This window comes from Colobus angolensis, unplaced genomic scaffold (genome assembly GCF_000951035.1).
Source record: "Colobus angolensis palliatus isolate OR3802 unplaced genomic scaffold, Cang.pa_1.0 Scaffold94, whole genome shotgun sequence".
NCBI lineage: Eukaryota > Metazoa > Chordata > Mammalia > Primates > Cercopithecidae > Colobus > Colobus angolensis.
This window is the reverse complement of record NW_012123376.1, coordinates 12,461-30,685: the sequence shown is the minus strand read 5'-3', so window position 1 is coordinate 30,685 and position 18,225 is coordinate 12,461. Positions and strand designations below refer to the sequence as shown.

Here is an 18,225-nt window from a genome sequence, read left to right as displayed (position 1 = left end):
CTCTTAAGTGAAAGACTGAGTTGGGCTGATTTTGTTGCTTACTAGAATTCCTCCCTGTGGCCACTAGGAAAATGATCTGGGCTCAGAAGAACTTGAATGAACGCTGTCAGCAAACAGAGGCATATATATAGAAGTAAAAAACTACCTAAAACTCTGATATAAATGCTTCAGGACTGAGACAAATTTAGTAAATTCCTGTTGATGACTCAAGAGATCTGCCACACCCAAAATTAGAAAGCAGTGGCTTCTCACTCTGCTCACCATTCACCCAAACTGGGAAGTGACAGTATGTTTCCAGAACAACTCCAAATGTTATAGAGCACCTCAAGCTACACAGCCCAGCTACATATTCTAGCTACAAATAATTCCGCTGCTCAGAATCTGCCTACAACCCACAGAGTCTAATGACGATTTATACCAATTCAAGGCCAGATTTTTACTCAGTGGCAGCATTTAATCTTTAACACAAAACAATGATACTCAAAAAGGCTCAACAAAACTAGGGACTGACAGGTTTATATTCTATCCCCAATATTTTGCTCAGGACCTCTGGGAATAGTTGTTGCACCTCTGCCAGATAGCTTCCTCAGGAGCAAAGTGAATGGGGGAACTTGATAGATGGTCAATAAGGTCTCATTGGCATTCACATTCTGTGCGTTAATTTTGGGATTAATGCCAATATAAAAGCAAGATAACGTACAATCAAGAGAGGGAAAAATCACCTTTATGATTAAACCTGAAGTAGTGTGCGAGTTGTTAATATGATTCATTTCCATTAACACACAGGGATCAATTCAACAAAAATAAGGGTTTCATAGTATTTAGAAAAAGCACAGTGCCACCTTTAGCTAGTATTTTGTTGTGACACCTTCATTGACCTCACTAAAACAATTCAGACTCAAGTACCAAGACTCAAGACATTAAAGCAACTCCTCACTCTAGACAAAAAAAAAATTGCCTCTAGATTCCTTGATGTCACGCTGTTCTTTCTCAATAGTTATCATAGTTATTTAACATACTTCAAGAAACCCATTAACATTTTATAAATTACATTTTACCTGACTTCAAAATAAAATGAATTCTACAACTAACCCACACTGATGTTCAAAGTCCTGAACGAACACGGGAGAAAATCTGGAAAGTGAAAAAGCACTAAGGAAAGATACCTTTGATCAGGAAGCCAGCTGGAAACTGTAGGTGGTCACGAAGAGCAATGATTTTGCCAAACTGGTGTCGTCCTCAGTATTAGCTCTCTCGGTTGCACTGAAGAAGTTCTCTCTTTCTAAATAAGCCGGCAGTATTTTTATTGTATTTATTAAAGTCTATGTTATCACTATGCAACCAATTATAAAACTTCCCAGGAGTAACTGTTATTGCTTCAAAAGTTAAGTATTTCCTGACTCTGCAATCAGGAAATACACAGATTGTTTGGGACTGAAGAGCAAAGCTTTAGCTTTCTTTAAAAAGAAACATTTTAATTTTGATGACTGTAGTCTTTCTTATACTGTTTAAATAATCACAAGTGTCCCACGCTTACCAATTATGGAGATAAGAGATTAATCTACAGCACAATGTCTTTTTTCCTCACATGGTTCACTGATAACCGATGAACTTCAATAAATGTTTAAAAATAGATATGACGGATATCAGTGTGAGAATAAGCTTCCTAAAACATATTTAAACAAAAAAGAACTGGATCAATTCTTTTACAATTGGTATAAACTTCACTGCTTGATATTATTCATCTTTTATAATAACTACAGTAGGTAGAGCAAGATTTAGAGAAGTGTAAAAAAAAAAAAGTTAAGAAAAAACATTAGGGAACAAGTAAACTGAGAAACTGCCTAATGAGAAAGAACAGCAATTTAAACTACTTTCACTCAAACAGAGACAGTATGGAAAAGAAAGATATTTGCTTTGGAAGTAATGCATGGCTTTAGGGGAAGGGTAGATTTCCTTTGTAATTAATTCTGCTTGTTTAAGAAACCATTAAGATTAGTTTACAGACTATCCACGCAACATGGGGATAACGTTGAAAGCGTAATGGTATGAAGTAAAATTCAGCATCTTGAGAAATGATTGATTTGGTCATTTAATGCTATAATTTTTAATTGAGCTTTTTAAAATTTTGTCTTCATACAATGGAAAATGGTGGGAAGACATATAGATGCCAAGTATCAGTTCATTTATATTCAAAGAAACACTAATTATTCCTATACATTTGTCCTGCCCCAGTAGCCTTAGAAGCCCACCCAGTTCGTGCTGTGGTTTTTAGGGTGAAGCTGTTTGACAATCTCATTTGAACTTTTATCCTAAAATACTTCAGAGATTCTTTGTATTTAGTTAAAAATCTAAATTACTACTTTAAAGCAAATTTTCCACAGTAAAATAGGAGTCTAAAACTGAGTCTCGATTCAAAACAGAATAGAATAATACACTGATTTTAAAATAATAGAACTGTAAAACTGTAAAACTAAGGGTCCCCTGAAGGAATCACCAGTCCCCATTGTCTTATTTTACAGATGTGGCAATAAACTGTTAACATCAAAAATCAAACCACTGAAGAAGAAAAGAATGAGATTACAAGAGACTAGACTATTTGGGGCCAAAGAAAGCAAGAGTATCCCTGTGACTTAAACCAGAGTCATACAAGTAGCTTTGTTTTTGACCCTCGGGCTATGAGCCAAGACAGTTTCCTCTCAGACCAGACTTGAGTTCTTAGATATTCTTGGCTACTTTGCTCCAAACCCATTTACGGTTCAGCTCTTTTCTAACTGCTGCCTTTTTGATGGCCTCTAAGTTAGGCCAAATTATCAGAGAGACATTTCTTAAACCTTTCTAGTGAGTTCTCTCCTCTCATGCCGTCTCACTGTTTTTCCAGTTGAATTCCTTCTGTAAAAGACAGACCTGTGCCTTCTTATCCTAAGACTGTTACAAATGGGTAAAAGTGATCAGATAGAAAACATAAAAGAGCAACTCACAGGAAAAAATCTGGGGAATCGTGATTTGATAAAGAGAATGAGGCCAGGCATAGTGGCTCACACCTGTAATCCTAGCACTTTGGGAGGCTGAGGCTGAGGCAAGGCTGGTGGATCACTTAAGGTCAAGAGTTCAGGACCAGCCCGGCCAACATAGCAAAACCCCATCTCTACTAAAAATACAAAAATTAGCCAGGCGTGGTGGTGCGCACGTGTAATCCCAGCTACTCCTGAGGCTGAGGCAGGAGAATCGCTTGAGCCTGGGAGGCAGAGGTTGCAGTGAGCAGAGATCGTACTACTGCACTCCAGCCTGAGCAACAGAGTGAGACACTGTCTCAAAAAAAAAAAAGAGAAAAAAAAAGAGAGAATAAAATCTCCCCGAAAGTGGCTGAGTTAAGCGCTGGTGTAACAAGACAGAAGATGATATGCCTGGGAAGAAGTCAGATGACAAAGGAGCAGGCAAGAACCGTCACTTTCCAATTCCCTTTCAAAACCAAAGTCAACTGGGGCATGGTGGCTCACACCTATAATCCCAGCACTTTGTGGAGGCAGAGGCAGGAGAACTGCTTGAAACCAGGAGTTCAAGACCAGCCTGGGAAACATAGGGAGACCCTGTCTCTACAAAAAATTTAAACCAGGAAGGAGTTGTGGCACATGCCTGTAGCCCCAGCTACTTAGGAAGCTGAGGTGGGAGGATCACTTGAGCTTGGGAGGTCAAGGCTGCAGTGAACAGTCATCACATTACACCGCTGCATTATAGCCTGGGTGACAGAGTGAGACCCTGTCTTTCATTACACACACACACACACACACACAAAATCAAAATTATTATTTTTAAAAGGAAGCAGTCTGTAGATTCACATATTAGAAAAGTACACATCATGCAGTTAGAGGGTTTCCACTTAAAGCCTGGGTCCAGTATGTATGTTTATCTACAGAAGATACAATACCCCCTAGGTCTCAGGTTTTTCATATGCAAAATGGAAATCACAATGCTTATCTGATGAGCAACCTAAGAAAAATGAATTAAAAGTGAAAATATGCCTGACACAGTGCTGCGCCAATGAAAGCATTTAATAACATTTAAATCAAAATATAATTCCAATGTGTGCTACGTAAGAGGATGAAATAAGTGACAGGCTATGGCTAAATCAAATTCCCTGCCTTCATGAAATTTAAATTGGGGTGGGGAGATAGGGAAGAAAAAAAAATAATAAACAAGAGAAGTAAAATATAAGGGATTTTAGTGAACATTTCCAAGGAGAAAAACAATGCAGGGAAGGGGGAAATTTGGAAAGATATAAAATTTTGAGGAAAATAGTTGCAATTTTAGAGAAAGGACTCTCTATAAGATATGAATAGACATCTGAAGTCAGCAAGGTCATGAGCAATACAAATATCAGAGGGAGGAATGTTCTGGGCAGACAGAACATCAAGTACTAAGGTCCTGAAGCCCAAATTTTCCTGGTGTGTTGAGGGAACTGTGAGGAACCGCCATGGCTGGATGGGAGTGAGTGAGCATGTGATTGTGGGAGAGGCAGCTGTGGGAGATGTGGGAGATCTAAATCCTGCAGGGCCTTGAAAGGACTTTGGCTTCTACTCTTGGTGAGACAGAAACCCCTGTTTTCTAGTGCAGTGCTCAGTGTGGAAATGACATGATCTAAGTTGCTTTCAAAGGAACCCTTTGGCTACTGTGTGGAAAATGGACAAGCGTAATGGGCAGGTGTCCACTGCACTCATCCAGGGTGAGTCATTTGTGGTTCACACAGAAGCGACAGCAAGGGAAGTGGTTAGGCAGCAGCCAGCTTCTGGATATAACTTTAAAGGTACAGACAGGATGATATGTTGATGAATCCAGTGTGAGGTCTAGGAGAAGGAGAGGAGGCAAGGATGACATCACGATTTAGGGCCACAGGAATCAGAACAAAATGGAGCAACAGTAGGACAGACTGAAGGTGGGTGATGGCTTAAGGGATCAGGAGCTTTGTTTTGAACACATTAATTCTGAGAAGCTTATATACATTCAAGGTGAGATGTCAGTAGGCAGTTAATTATATGTGTCTGGAACTCAGGGGACAGATCAGGGCTGAGACAGAAAATTGGAAGTTATTAGCATCTAGATGGTATTTAAAGCCATGAGATTAGATGGGTTCAACAAGAGAGTGAGTATAGAAGACAGAGAGAGAGACAGAGACAGAGAGAGCTAGGCAGAGAGAGAGAGGTGGGTATCTCCAGGACCTAGCGTTAAGGTCACAGTGCTTATAGTTTAAAAGATGGAGAGGCTGGGCGTGGTGACCCTATAATCTCAACACTTTGGGAGGCTGAGGCAGGCAGATCATGAGGTCAGGAGTTCGAGACCAGCCTGACCAACATGGTGAAACCCCATCTAAAAATATTAAAAAATTAGCCAGGCATGGTGGCACGTGCCTGTAATCCCAGCTACTCAGGAGGCTGAGGCAGGAGAATTGCTTGAACCTGGGAGGTGGAGGCTGAAGTGAGCTGAGGTCGTGCCACTGCACTCCCTCCTGGGCAACAGAGCAAGACTCTGTCTCAAAAAAAAAAAAAAAAAAAAAAGAAAAGAAAAAGCCAAATATGTGACAATCTTTGTCTAATAAAAAATTGTTTAAAGTTAAAAGAAAAACAAAACAAAAAAAAAAGAAAAGAAAAAGAAAGATGGAGAAATGTGAATGAAAGAAAATACAGCAAGAGCCATGTGCAAAACCAGGAGGAAGAAATGGCATCCTGAAGCCAAGTAAGAAAGGTTTCCAAAAGAAGAGAATAATCAACATGAGATCATAAGTGACTCTGGCAAGAAAATTTGTGGGAGCTAAGGACGAAAGTCTTAATGGAGTGAATTCAAAAGTGGGTTCTCTCGTGAAAGAAACTGAAGAAATGACAGCTTCCAATAGAGAATACCTAACACTGAAGGGGAAATCAATGATCTCAAGAAAGAGGGCAGAATTACTGGAGCAATGTCCTTAAGTAGACAAGAGGAGACAGAATCTAGGCCCAAGAAAGAGGTTGAACTGAACTGGCAGTTTGAAAGGGAAAGGCAGAATAGAAAGGCACAGGTGCAGGCAGATGGGTGATGGGAGTTTACAGAATTTCTCCTCTGCTTTAATTTTCTCTGTAAAATAGCAAGCTTGCTCATTAGCTAAGATGAGGATGGAGAAGATGATCTAACAGAATATTGAGCATCGACATAAAAGTTAATTCTAGGCTGTTTATTGACCAAGTTGTGAGGTGAAGGCATTGTTAGGACCCTCGAGCTACTCTTCCTGTGTTCTCTGGATTGCTAAATGTGAACCCTACATAGCATCAAGTATTTTAGGTAAAACTCAGGAATCAGCCACTAATTAGAAGAGAGGTTTGCCCAAGTGAAATGAACTCATGTAGGTAAAACTGTTTTCTCTGCCATTAGGATGAGACTGGGAGCTATCCTATAAAAGTAATATTTATATAAGGAATAAATTTTGAAAAAGTTCGCATGTGTTTACGCAGAACTACTCTATTCTGTACATTCCCAAAATAAGAATAATACACTATGATTTTAAAATATTTGTGTCGCTTATGAAAAATATTTGTATTTCTTTTCTTAGATATGGATATTTCTATGAACATGATTTCTAAAACAGTGAAATAAGAAACAAAGTCATGAAAACAAGAAAGTAAAGCATCTCATAATCATGTAATCAAGAAAGTTAATGTTCCATTTTCTAGGGGTATTTAAGAGACACACCTGAAACATTGTTCTTTATGTTTGAGATCCATGTTTTTGAATACAGCATATCCCTCTACCCAACTGCACAGCGTTTCCAGTGTGAGATCAGCCTGCTATCTATTCAACAAGATGCTCTCTATTTATCAAATCAGTCCTATTATTTAAGGCTCACTTTTTTTTTTTTTTTTGAGACTGAGTCTCACTCTGTCACCCAGGCTCAAGTGCAGTGTCACAATCTTGGCTCACTACAGGCCTCCACCTCCCAGGTTCAAGTGATTCTCCTGCCTCAGCCGCCCGAGTAGCTGGAATTACAGGCGCCTGCCATGATACCTGGCTAATTTTTGTATTTTTAATAGAAACAGAGTTTCATCATGTTGGCCAGGCTGGTCTCAAACTCCTGACCTCAAGTGATCCGCCTGCCTCGGCCTCCCAAAGTGCTGGGATTACAGGCCTGAGCCTCTGAGCCTGGCCCTAAGGCTCATTTTTGTAAAAGCATAGTTCAATACTACTTGTACTTGCTCCAAGAAACACTAGAGGGAGCTTTCCCACAAAGACTAGTTTAAACCAAAAAAAAAAAAAAAGTTTTTAAAGGTTCTCTCACAATACTGAGAAAAAAAAAATGCTCCCATTATTTACAAAATATTATTACTACTGCTCTCATCTTAGGCCCATAAAAAGTAAATCAACTAGAACTTTAGCTGATTAGACAAGTTTGGCAATAAAATAAGTTAATAAAATAAAGTTAGACTGAAAAAATTTGAATATAGCAAAATCAAGACTTTCGATGACATTTAATTTGCTAGATAGTTTAAAGCAGGACACAATAAATATAGTAAGAAACATACATCTTGGTCCTTCCTCATGAAATAGGAAGTATAAGTCATCTAAACAAAATCCTAAAACTGAATATTTAATAGGTAGTTTTAACTTATGAAATGTCTGAGTTCATGAGAAGAGAAGGTTTTAAGCAAGGCTTAATTGTGCAATGAAATGGGCCTTGGAAAAGGAGACAAAGGAGCGACAGCTCAGCCCAGAGGGATCTGGATATGACAAACTCTAGCTGAGATCAGTAGATAAAGCTGTAATATTATCAGGAAACAAAAAATGCCACACACTTCTCAGAAACCTGTTTTTGTCCTATCCTTCCATATTACTTCAGATATTTATACCATCATAACAGACTATTCACCTTGCAGATGAAAATAATATGACATCATTGGGCTTTTATTCAAAGACTTCAGGTCCTTATAAACATTGTCATTAACCGCTAAAGGGGCGTATACCTCCCTTTTTCAAAGAAGAAAAATCCTAACTGCAGGCCACCCGGGGATAAAAATGGAAACACACATTCACCTCTCTCCAAAATCAGGCTGGAAGGAAAGGCAATAGCAAGCAACCGGATGCTAATCTCTGACCCGGACTTGCACTTTTTGTGGGTGAAGGAAAAGCACCAGTCTCCCCACATAGTAACCATTCATATTGGAGTTCTAAATGCACAACCTCCAACCCTTAGGGTAGAGATCAACTCCTCCAAACAACGTGGGTCATCATGAAGTGTGCCTGCTGTGGCTGCTCCTGGGGAATGAAAAATTATCCTATGACATCTTGCAGCAAGATTGCCTTTCTGGCCTTCGTTCCTTCTTCCTGTCTGGGACTCTAGTGAACATCATCTACAAAACGTTCTGATCACAAAAGGCATTTTCAGAGCTGACACTGGCTGTAGAAAAGTATGCTTCTTTGTTCATTGAATATCAAATGCTCCCTTCCCTCCCCTTCTCTTGCGTGGGCTGGCAAAACGATACCAAGAGAAAGTGTATGATGGTTTACGTGACCCAAACAACACAACTTTCTTTTCATCTTTGATTGCAGAAAAAAATTAAAAGCTTGAGACTTTCAGCATCCTGGAGAAAGAATACGCTTCATCTATGCACCTCGCATATATCTGACTAGAAATTAGATTAATAAATAAAATACTTACACAAGCAATACACCTCTATTTTTGAAGCCTCTGAAATGTCACCACATTGCTTGAACGCCACCTGGAAGCAGGCGCTGTGTCATGATTAGCTTTTGCCCAGCCCATGCCAGGCCCTGCCCACTCTCCGAATGCATACCCTGTCGACAGAGATGTCCTCTCTCCCTCAACAGAACTCAATCCCATGACACCAGGACCTTTCAATTAATTTATCTTTCATCATTTGTTAATATTTCAAGTACATTCTGGAAACTCAGTACTAAAGCCCTTTCAAAAGAATTTTTACTTCTCAGCCGGGCGCGGCGGCTCAAGCCTGTAATCCCAGCACTTTGGGAGGCTGAGACGGGTGGATCACGAGGTCAGGAGATCGAGACCATCCTGGCTAACACGGTGAAACCCCGTCTCTACTAAAAATACAAAAAACTAGCCGGGCGAGGTGGCGGGCGCCTGTAGTCCCAGCTACTCGGGAGGCTGAGGCAGGAGAATGGCGTAAACCCGGGAGGCGGAGCTTGCAGTGAGCTGAGATCTGGCCACTGCACTCCAGCCCGGGCGACAGAGCAAGACTCCGTCTCAAAAAAAAAAAAAAAGAATTTTTACTTCTCAAACTTTATGTAGGTCAAACATACATAAAATTTTAACTCCTTAAATGTCAAATTTTAACTCCTTAGAGAAGCTCTCACCTTAGACTTTTAAGTAGAATTTGTGACACTAAGTATTTTTCAGGGCGTAATAGCCTTAATTCTTTAATATCCAAAACCCCTCCTTAGGTCTACATTAAAAAGATTAATGATTACAGCAATGCTTCCATTATAATCAATGAGACTGAAGATCAAAGAAAATAAGGAAATCTGTTCAGTGGTTCCCAATAATTAGCCTGTATAATGTGACAATGGGGCCTGAAATTCATCAAAATTCCCAAACAAAGGATTTATCTGAGCTGCAGTCTTGCCAAATTTCACAACTTCAAAGTCAGAAACCAAATTCAAAGCAAACTCGCAGCCTTCATTTTTTTTCATACATGGACTGCTTTCAAGAAAGAGTAAGATTATCCCAACTGTAAATCATTTATAAATGATGTATCAGCTATAATAGACACTGTTTTGTCAAAATAGCACCCACTTCATTTACAACAAATGGTTTCAGTGGATGCTGCCAATCCTTGCACCCTCCCCCAGGTCCAATCTTCCCATCCACCTGCCTCCAAAGTAACCACAATAAACTGCAGGTAATTCAAGCTGGTCCAGTGACAGGTAAACGGGTGTAACTGGCATGTGACCCAAGCCAGGTCAATGTGAGTTGTTCCCTAATATTTTTCCAACAGAAGACGAGACACAGCTGTTTCCCATCTGAAGTCTCAAGTATTAAGGAAATTAGTCTGGTACCATTCTCTTTCAGTGCAGAGAGCCAGTCTGCAGTAACAAAATAAAACCAAGAGGAAAATGAAATTGGATCCAAATTGTGGAGAGAAAGAGTCCAGGTGGGGTCCAGTCCCTGGCTGTGAACATCCTTGGAGGTGTGGTGAATAGCTCTTGGGTCTCCTCCAATTCTGGGGGCCACTTCAGGGTCCTTTCACACAGGTGATAGTTTTCACCCTTGCCTCTAAGAGTTCTAACCAGTACACAAGTCCAGGAGAATATATATTAACGAAGTAGTTAAAGAATCAGTTAAATTTATACACAACCTGTTGAACCCAATCGTTGAGATTGGGTTCATCTGCAATGACTGAAACCCAAAATAGCAATTGATTACACAAAACAGAAGTTTGTTCTCCTGTCACATGAAACATGAAAGTGTAGTTAGTGTTTTGGGGCTGTTTTGGTACTTCATCGCTTGTCATTAAATATCAAAGGTGCAGGTGCCTTCTATCTTGTTTCTCTATCTTGGGGGCCTCAACTCCATGGTTCAAAATAGTTGCAACTGTATTCCAGGGAGCAAGATACAAAGAAGGAATTAATAATAAGAAAAAGAGAAAGAGGATGTTCCCCCACTCCCCCACCCCCGCCACACACACACACACACACACACACACACACACATAATGGATACTCTCTTAAGGAAGGTTTCTTAAGCAAGCTGCCACAAAACAAATCTACTTACACCCCAGTGGCCAGAACCAGAGGCACTCGTAGCAACAAGAGAAGCTAAGAAGCGTAGTCTTGACTCTGCATAGCCATTTACCTAGTTCAAAATTCCGTTACTAGAGAAGAAGGGAGAACAGACATCAGGAACAACCTGTATTCTTTTCATAATGATCAATGATGCATTCGAGACAAGGCAATATAATCAGAGCTCTTCAACAAAGAAAAGCTGGGGCTAGATGCAAGTCAAAATATTTAAGTTATATAATGCTTCTAAAAAGAAAGAACTCAAGTCAAAGTTCCAGAGATATGTCCTTAATAAAAGTGAGGCTGAACTAGGTGTTTCAAAACTTTCTGAAACTGAAAAAAAAACAAAAACAAAAAAACAAAAAAAAACAGAAATCTTATGATCAACCTTCAAAGACTGTCGTCGGACTATTCCTCTTCACCCAAAGATAACAAGGCACATCTGATGGTAATATCATTAAGCTACATCTACAGACATAATGAAATTTATAAATATCTTTTCCAAATAGGACCATGTTCTTCTGGTGACCTTTTTTTTTTTTTTTTTTTTTTTTTGAGATGGAGTCTCACTCTGTCACCCAGGCTGGAGTGCAATGGTGCGATCTAGGCTCACTGCAACCTCTGCCTCCCGGGCTCAAGCAATTCTCCTGCCTCAGCCTTCTAAGTAGCTGGGATTACAGGCAGGTGCCACCATGTCTGCCTAATTTTTGTATTTTTAATAGAGACGACACGGGGTTTCGCCTTGTTGGCAGGCTGGTCTCGAACTCCCGACCTCAGGTGATCTGCCAGCCTCAGTCTCCCAAAGTTCTGGGATTACAGGCATATGCCACTGCACCTGACCTTCTGGTGACTTTTAAGTAAACTTTTACATTTCTATAGAGACTGTAATAGGGCAATAATCCACAAATAACCATCTAAAACTTACTTCAACCAGTAATATGTTTCCGCATGTATTATTCTGGTACAGTCACGAAGCAATGTGATTAATCAGTAACTATAATATAAATTAAATTTCTTACTTTCGTTTCAGCTTAGGAAATATAGATCAATGCATTCCAATAGGCCAAACACAGAGAACAGCATCATGTGTGTAAGCAGCATTTTATCCTGTCACAAAAATTTACTGAGCCACTGAGGGTTAACTGTGTTGTTTATAACTTTTCATTTTAATCATTTGGAGCATGTATATACATCTCTGTCTTCATAAACAGTATATATTAGGCATAATATAAATTTTTCTGTCTGATTCAACGTGTGAACATCATGTCTTCAGTGCAACACAAGATTCTCTAGTTCCTAGCCAGCTGCTACATAAATATCGAAAACTGTTGGCACAGTAGAGTGGAGAACTTTAAACTTCAAACAGAGTGAGGCCATTAAATGGCAAATAGGCCCCAGATTGTATCCGGGAAACATACCTTTTTATGAAAGCTGGAGCTCTATATGAATGACAGCTATGGCCATCTGCTACTTGTGAGACTTTGTTCTATAACGAGACTTCGTTCGTTATAGAACGAAGAGGTCTGATACACAAATTATTTTCTGATTCTCTACTAACACCATTCTTGTTTCTAGAAGAAAATGTCTCAGAAATTGTCTTTAATGCAGGTTTCAAAATGGCCCTGAAAGTCAATGGGAACAAAAAGGCCCAGATGTAACAATTATGTGATGCAAATACCACTGCACTATCCCATGGGCACTACAATCATACCTCAAACACAAATGAGCAAAAACAAGACATTCGGTTACTCTACTAACTATTCAAGTATGAGTTCACTGATAAAGACCAACCCAAAAATATATATCATATATAATATAGATAAATATTCTGATTGGTCTTTTAAATATATATATCATATATATATTTTCTGGTTGGTCTTTATCAGTATGTGTGTGTGTATCTATCTATCTATCTTAAACCAGGATCTTTCTGTCTACCTATCTATCTACATATCTATCATAAACCAGGCCTGATAGAGTTCACCGGGGAATCTTTGCTACAATGGATATATAAAAGTAGCATACAATTATATATTAATGGCATGCAAAATATAGTTCTAACTGCTACAAACTGTTTATTGCCTTAAGTTTCTCTTTCAAATATGAACATGATTTGGGGGTTTCATATCTTTAAAGTTTCAAAGCCATAAATTACAATTATTGTAATATGTTAAAGAATAGTACATTAGTACTATGGCTATATGTGGCATTTCGTTAGTGTAATATCCATCAGCATGATTTTACTCCTTATCTTTTGTATCTTCGCCTGTTTTCCACACATACCAGCTTATGTACTAAATGCACATCAATATATTTTAAAGTTCGATTTTACTAAAAGTTGGTTTAAATTATTGAAAATTCTTCAAATGCATATTAAATCTATATTAATAACTAGAAACTTTTTTAATGTTTTGTTTTAAAATGATCAGCTTTTGAAAAAATACAAAAATCACCTACTCATTCTTATGTTGCTTCCTTTGATCTCTAGATTTTCATAAAATTCCATGGTTAGAAAAAGGAAACAAACAAAGATCACTGAAATGAGAGAAAACATTAAATGGTGGAACAGATTTGCAGTCGGTGGCCATCAGTGATACAGAAATTTGGGCATGACAATAGAATTTTTTCTTTTATTAACTAAAAAGACAAACAGATACCTAGCTCTCTTTCAGTGTAGGAGTTAGCGTAATGATGAAGGGAAAAAGTTGATCACAATAATAGCTGCGTAGGAATGAGGACCTATGCTAACACTTTTACATTCAATAATTCTTATTCTCACAACTATCCAAGAGAGGGCCTATTACTCCCACTGTGAAAATAAATTGGTCTAACTTCTCAATTTTTCTATACTTCTAAATGTGCTCTAAAAAATTATCTATTAAAAAATAATAAACTGGAAAACTGATGATCAGAAAGGCCATCAAGTGTTTGTTTCCAGTTTAGAAGATTCGCATCGAATACATATGCAGCTGAAGAAAATAAACAGGTTTTTAATAGAACTTTGAATCTAGAATTTCAACAACAATTTTGAAAGCTTCATATTTAAGCTTCTGCAAAACTTTCAACATTTCCAGTATGGCAGCATTATAACTATTGATGCCAGTTGGGTAAATTTATTATTTAACAAGTCTTACTTTCTATTTTCAGGTACAAAATGAACTAATTTATGTTTTGAGCAACATTAAGAAAATAGTATATAAACATCTCAATCACATAACATCATGACTGAATTTAACATCAGAAACTTCTACAAAGATCTTCTATAAATTGCTATATAATAAACAAGAAAATTAAAATCCAGAGAAACGAAATGACTAGCTCAAAATCACAAAGCTAAATTATTACTTGATTTACACAAATGTGAGGTTTTATACATACATACACACACACATGCACACACACACACAGCTTTTCAAGATACATCTATTTCAAGAAAGTAAATCTCTAGTGTTCAATGAGATCAATATGGTAAATGTCAAATATCAAAATGTATGACAGTATACTCATTTGTGTTACTGTCTTTTTTTAAAGTCTGCCAACCTCACTAGATTTCAAAGAATATGACAGCAGGAAAATATATATTTTGTTCACCACTAAATACCCCATGTCTGTCACAATGACTAACATGAGTTCAATACTCAATAAATATTTGATGACTGAATAAATGCTTTAAGAATCCAACAGCCTCTTCCGAAACATGGAATCTCATAAACCAAAATGTCTATTTGACGTGCATCTATTACAAACATAGAATGGACCAAGATATTGAGCAAAGACTAAGCACTGTTAAAATATTTGATGGTTAATTGACATCAGAAGTCCTTGAGGCCTTAAATAGCCTCATGTCAGAAAATGATTATCAGTCTCAAAGAGAGCCCTTTCACTCCCCTGAGTCAGCTAAAACTCCAAGTTTTAGTTGATAAAAATCAACTAAACAACACATTTACCATTAATGATAAAATTAAGATATCTAAAAGAAAGCTAGTATTGAAGTATATCAGTTTTGTTCATCTGACTCTTTTTTTTTTTTTTTTTTTGAGAAGGAGTCGTGCTCTGTTGCCCAGGCTGGAGTGCAGTGGCACGGTCTCGGCTCACTGCAACCTCTGCCACCCAGATTCAAGAGATTCTCATGCCTCAACCTCCGAAGTGGCCCAGCTTATCTTTGTATTTTTAGTAGAGAGAGGGTTTCATTGTGTTGGCCAGGCAGGTCTCGAACTCCTGGCCTCAAGTGATCCATTCGCCTCGGCCTCCCAAAGTGCTGGGATTACAGGCGTGAGCCACTGCACACAGCCTCATCTGACTCTTCTGTTAAGAGGCAGACATGCCTGTAATCCCAGCACTTTGGGAGGCCGAGGCACGTGGATCACTTGAGGTCAGGAGTTCGAGACCAACCTCACCCATATGGTGAAACCCCCATCTCTACTAAAAATACAAAAAATTAGCCAGGCGTGGTGGCTGGCACCTGTAATCCCAGCTACTTGGGAGGCTGAGGCAAGAGAATCGCTTGAACCCAGGAGGTAGAGGTTGCAGTGGGCTGAGATTACGCCATTGCATTCAAGCCTGGGCCTGAGTGCGAAACTCCATCTCAAAAAACAAAAAAAAAAAGAGGCAGACACTTTTTAATCTGTCTCTGGAATAGTAATGAACTAGGTAAGATTTTTTTTTTAATCTTCAAGGGATGAAACACTAAATTTACAAACAATCAATCCCTATTTCCTTCATTCCACCTTCTCGGCATTTTATGTTCCCACACATTAACTCTATCTACACTATGTGAAGAAGTGAAAAAAGGAAGAAAATTCACACCTTCTTATTCTTTATCATGGTTTCCACACGACCACCTCCTATGGGAGTCCTGACAAAGCTAGCCTAATGCAGTCCCCATAATTTCTGGTCTTATGCCACTGGAAGAGTTTTCATCATCACCATCCAAATGAACAGAAGAGAGCTTCTGCTCTAGAAAAAGAACCTTACCTTTCCCCCTACCTTTTTTTAACTCCAAAATGCCCTCTCTGTAACATCTACTATGCCCAATTACAAATGGGTCACAAACTTTACAGTAAGACATATCCGGGTTCCATTCCCAGCTCGATCACTTACTAGCTATGTGATTTTTGGCACACTTTTAAAACTCTCTTAACTTCAGCATCATCCTCTATAAAATAGGGATAATACCTGTAACCTATAAAAACTGTGAGAATAAAGTTTATATAAAGCACCTAACATTGTTTCTAACATAGGTTCTTAATAATGTTAATAGAGTTGATCAATTAACTTGTTAATAAAATTAATAAATATTAACTATTTTTCTCCACCCCCTCTTCATTATCAACCAAATGCATGATGTACAAAAAGTCTCCCATTTATTATGAGGAAATCATCATGTCCCATAAACACCAGTCCTTCCTCATGGTGCCTATTTGTCCAGTTGGTGAATGGGCTATAACTGCCACTCAATCATTTATTTCACTGTCGAAATAGCTATACCTGGCTTTTCACCTTCAGCCTTAGGGTTTCTAATTTTAAACAAATTGTAAGGGGTAATATATTTGCCTATATCAAGTAATAGGATTTCTCCGATGATTTCAATTTCTTCTGTATTCTTAAAAAGAAACAGAAGAATACCAGAAACTACTTCATATTGTTGCTTCACCTTTTCCCCAATAAAAATTTGACTTGAAACCTCTGGCAATTCACCTTGAAATGAACTCCCCACCTTCAGTTGCTTCCTTATTGCCCAAATATGAGTCAAAGTTATTGGCATCCCCAAGTCTGTGCCATCCACAAACTACTATCATTGCAGGTTCATTCAAATCAAAAAACATTTATTGAATTCCTTCTCAGTGCAACAAGAACACCAGAGGCTCTAAGTGTGCTAAGCGCTATGCATGCAAACACGAAAATGAAATGGTCTCTCTTCACTGATGGCTCAAACTCTAAAATGGATCCAAACACAAAATAACATACAATGATACAATGAAATAAGTGCCGAATGGCTACATGCTTACAGTATCAATCTATGGAGATGGATGGGAAACTAATAAATGAAATACTAGCAGACAATTACTAGAGACACAACATAATATTTGTAACAGCACAGAAAGATAGTTGAACACTAGGAAACCCACTGAGGGAGGCTGATTCAGTGAAAGGGAATCTTTTTAGGCTGGGGAATCTCCAGCATTTTTCTACTCCAGGCTCTCATTACCTCTTTCTATCTGCGATTAGCTCTTTGTTAATATCCTCACCTCCAGCCTCTCTTCTTCCCCTTGGCTCTCAAATCCACCCTAAACAATATAGCCAGATTAATCAGCCTAAATCAAAACAGGCAGCCTCTCATTCCTCTTATAAAGTTTTTCCCAAAAAGTTAATCCAGTGAATGCCCAATGTCTGTTTACTTGAAGTTCCAATTTGGAGACTATGCATCCAGGGATCCCAAATATCATTCCAGGTTTTTCTCTCACTATTTCATTTCAAATAAATTACACTGGGCTGCTTGCTGCTTCCTCAAGACTGCTCCAACGTTTTTCCTCGACACCTTCTTTCTGCCTACAAAACTCTCTTTTCAATCTCTTTAAAATTGTGTTACTCAATATGGTAGCTTCTAGCCACGGGTGGAGTTGAATTTAATATGACTAGGAAAAAGATTTTTTGATTTGAATTAACTTTAATATGCATTAAAATTTTAAAACAGATGCCCTGTTCAGTTATTGGAAAACTTTAAAGTATGACTGGAACAAACTGTATGTGAATTTTGTTTTTCAACTGTTAAATTTTATAAACTCTATATTTAGATCACATATTTCCAATGAAAAGTTAGCTTCTGAATTGAGACATGCTATGTGCTGGACATGTAAAATGAAGAGTCAATTTCAAGGGCTTAGTGTGAAAAATGTTAAATATCTCAATACTTTTATACTGATTATAATGCTGAAATTACAATATTCTGGGCATATTGGGTTAAATAATATATCCAATTCAAATTAATTTCACCCGTCTCTTTTGACTTCTCTTAATGTGTTTACTAGAAAGTTTTAAATTACACATGAGCCTCACATTATATTTTAATTGGACAGCACTGCATCAGAATTCTCTCTCTGTATACCTTTAAGGGCAAGTTAAATGTCATGAACTCTATTAAAAGCCTATCTTTGGTCGGGCACAGTGGCTCACACCCATAATCCCAACATATTGGGAGGCCGAGGTGGGTGGCTTACTTGAGGTCAGGAGTTCAAGACCACCCTGGCCAACATGGTGAAACCCTATCTCTACCAAAAAATACAAAAATTAGCCAGGCGTGGTGGTGAGCAGCTGTAGTCCCAGCTACTCGGGAGGCTGAGGCATGAGAATCACTTGAACCCGGAAGGTGGAGGCTGCAGTGAGCTGAGATTGCACCACTACACTCCAGTCTGGGTGACAGAGTGAGACCTTGTCTTCTCCACAAAA

General features: G+C 38.4%; 1 protein-coding gene across 1 annotated transcript in view; it reads right to left on the bottom strand.

Moving 5' to 3' along the window:
• The window catches only part of TBC1D4 (TBC1 domain family, member 4), a 94,873-nt gene extending 93,585 nt beyond the window's left edge, over positions 1 to 1,288 (bottom strand). Inside the window, exon 1 of the mRNA XM_011932148.1 lies at positions 1,167 to 1,288. The gene's annotated coding sequence lies outside the window, so the exon portion shown is untranslated. The remainder of the gene's footprint in view (positions 1 to 1,166) is intronic.
• Positions 1,289 to 18,225: the final 16,937 nt, after the last annotated feature.